A 3,765-nucleotide genomic window follows, 5' to 3' on the forward strand; every position below is an offset into this window, starting at 1 on the left:
CTCTCATTCCCCCTGCTCTGGTGTTTCCCCCTCTCATTCCCCCTGCTCTGGCGTCTCCCCCCCTCTCATTCCCCCTGCTCTGGTGTTCCCCCTCTCATTCCCCCTGCTCTAGTGTTTCCCCCTCTCATTCCCCCTGCTCTGGTGTTTCCCCCTCTCATTCCCCCTGCTCTGGTGTTTCCCCCTCTCATTCCCCCTGCTCTGGCGTTTCCCCCTCTCATTCCCCCTGCTCTGGCGTTTCCCTCTCTCATTCCCCCTGCTCTGGCGTTTCCCTCTCTCATTCCCCGTGCTCTGGCGTCTCCCCCTCTCATTCCCCCTGCTCTGGCGTTTTCCCCCTCTCATTCCCCCTGCTCTGGCGTTTCCCCCTCTCATTCCCCCTGCTCTGGCGTTTCCCCCTCTCATTCCTCCTGCTCTGGCGTTTCCCCCCCTCTCATTCCCCCTGCTCTGGTGTTCCCCCTCTCATTCCCCCTGCTCTGGTGTTTCCCCCTCTCATTCCCCCTGCTCTGGTGTTTCCCCCTCTCATTCCCCCTGCTCTGGTGTTCCCCCCTCTCATTCCCCCTGCTCTGGTGATTCCCCCTCTCATTCCCCCTGCTCTGGCGTTTCCCCCTCTCATTCCCCCTGCTCTGGCTTTTCCGAGCCCCTAAACTGGAGACATCTGGAAACACTTCTGACCCGTTTTGGTCTGGAATTTTTTTTGGGCCGGAGATCGCTTTTGTCTCAAAATGCCTTATGCGTCTAAAGCTTTTTCCCCTTTTATTAACGACAATTTTGTCTCATTTAAAAAGATTTCGGGGCTGTTTCTGGTTAAAAACGTCTGAATGGATGATGATGACGATGATGATGACATTTTAATTATTGTGTCATGCCTATAATTTGCAAATGATGCGACACAAAGTCCAAAGATAAAGAAAATAATTCACATAACGTCCACAACCAGCCTTTCAGACCTTCATGTCTTAACTTTAACCTCCTGGAAGAGTCACAGAAAAGCTCATTAAATAGTCCATCTTGCCTCTTTTTCCAACGCTTCAGAGTTAAAGTCAGCAACGAATACGTCGACATTTTGGGAAATATGCTTCTTTCCCTTTCTGGCGGTCCGGCACAACCCCCCATGCAGAAACCCTGATCTGGATTTTACTGACTTCATTGTTTTAACAAGTTGAATACCTTTGATTTTACTTCTTACTATTGATACATTAGTTGTGCTTCTATTCTATCTATTGTTTTTATTAATGTGTGTAAGGTGTCCTGAAAGGCAGCAACAAATGAAATGTAGTAATATTATTATTATTATTGTTATTATAAGAGCCCCAAAATCCACATACGGAGGCAGGTTTCCAAAACACAGGACTTTCACCCGGGCATAGGCGTAAATTACAGAGGGGGTTACAACCCCCCCAATAATCAAAACTGGCACGTGCAACCACCTCCCCCTCCCAAAAAAACAACAACATATATAATTTCCTTTACATAAATAAAGACATTTGCAGCATAAATTGATGCAGAAACATTCCTCAGAATGCAGAAAATGAGGAGTTTGATGTGATATGATTTTGATTTTGCTCAAAAGTGGAGATCTCAACCCCTCCCATGTTGAACCCCAAGTTACGCCCTTGCACCCCGGAGACTAGTGTTCATGTCCCAGAATGGCTTATTTGAACCTGAACAACTAACTTTTTTCTAATCTTAACCAAGTTGCTTTGGTGCCTAAACCGGTCCCGTAACGGCTGCTGTTGACAGCGATAAATAGAAGGTATGATCATATTTCATTGAGCTATAGTATGAATTCTTTTAATCTTGTGCCAGAAGATTGAAGTGTTTGATGTTGTCTGTGAATGTGTTATCTGTCAGTTCTCTACTTTTAAAAGGCTGTGAAAGATGTTGAATGTATTCATGTTTTGAGCAGCTTGCATCCGTCGTCGTTGAATGTTTTCCTGTCGGTGCCTCGAGTGAAATATGAAATAAAAGCTGCTGTGATCAGATGTGGTGTTTAAATATCTGCTTCAGAATGAAGTATTAACGGGTTATTCACTGGACAAGAATCATTTAATATTTGTTCCTGAAATGCATATAAATAAATAAACATACATCATCTGCAAACACTAAGTTTCAAGTCTTTACTACAGTCAGTGCTGGATAGTATTATTTATATTTACATGCTTTATAATCCACGTTACAAAGTGCTTCACAAAACAGCAAAAAAAGAAAGGTAAACATATATATATATTTATTTTTATTTCAGGGACAAATGCTATTGTTTGTACAGGGATTGTATTTTTTACATTTTCAATCCCTCCCCGACTGATATATATGTATACATATGTGTATATATACATATAAATGTATATACATATAAATGTGTATATATATATATAAAAAAAGTATATATATATATATATATATATATATATATATATATATATATATATATATATATATATTATATACATATATACACACATCTATGTATATATATGTATATATGTATAAACATATATGTGTATGTATATATTATAAACACGTGTGCAAAACGTAGACGTAGTATGAACAGAAAGACAAGTAAAGTACAAGTACCTCAAATGTGTTCTTACTGTAAGTAGAGTAAATGTACCTAGTTACATGTCCAAACTGACTTAACTAAATAATATATACTAGTTTCTGCTTTAGTTTGGGTAATATTTTCTTTTTGGAAACCCCTCGCTTGTTTGTTAGTGATTGTAGACTCTAAAGACTACAGAAGATGTCGTTTACCTGCCTGTACATCCATGTCTGTCAATAAAGATGGATAAAAAAAACAAAAAACTTTTAGGCCCGACACTAACGGGTTACCTGAGGAGGATGGCGCGTTTCAGTCGGCGTCCATTGGATGAAAGAGCGGAAAGTATTTTCATACCGTGTCTCTCTGGAGGAGAAACCGTGAAGTGAAATGTGGGAACACATAGTTAGCAGCAGCGTATGAAAACAACACAGAGAGTTAGCTTGTTGCTAACTGTTACCTGCTGCTCAGGTGTTTCTGGCTAACTTCTGCTAACTAACAAACGCAACAAGCTGCAAAATTGGGACAGTGGGACATTATTCATCATGGAGAATCATCTGCAGGACAGAAAGGATATTTCAACATCAAATAAGTGAGTCAGAAACACTTTCTATGTATCTATCTCTGTGTGTGTGTGTGTGTGTGTGTCTATGTCTGTCTTTACCTCTGTGTGTGTGTGTCTGTCTGTCTCTGTGTGTGTCTCTATGTCTGTCTTTACCTGTGTGTGTGTGTGTGTGTGTGTGTGTGTGTCTCTATGTGTGTGTGTGTGTGTGTGTGTCTGTCTTTACTTCTGTCTGTCCGTCTTTTTCTCTGCTGGTTAAATGTCCCGCTGTGGATTCCTCTGTGCTTTGAACTCCTGTATATGTTATGTGTATATGTTGTATGCGTGCAGTGGTGGAATTAGTACATTTATAGGCCTAAGTATAGGCTCATTTTGATGCACCTATCCTTAACTTTTTACATGTTATGTTATTGTGTGCTTCCCAAAAAGTTGCCTTTTCTCGTGTGAATTGCAGTGATTTTTGTCAGTTTTTTCCACGTTTTAATATATAGCTTTTTGTTCATATTTATTGGTAGTTTTATTAATAGACTCCACAGCACAGTAAACTAGTGTGAATGCAACTTCCTGCTGAAATAGCGGTGTGAATGCTGTATGTTGACGCTACCCAGAATGTATGAAAGAGGTGGAACATTTTAAAGTTTGAACTGTGAACAGTGTTTCTCGGTGAATG

This window comes from Sander lucioperca, chromosome 14 (assembly GCF_008315115.2).
Source record: "Sander lucioperca isolate FBNREF2018 chromosome 14, SLUC_FBN_1.2, whole genome shotgun sequence".
Taxonomy (NCBI): domain Eukaryota; kingdom Metazoa; phylum Chordata; class Actinopteri; order Perciformes; family Percidae; genus Sander; species Sander lucioperca.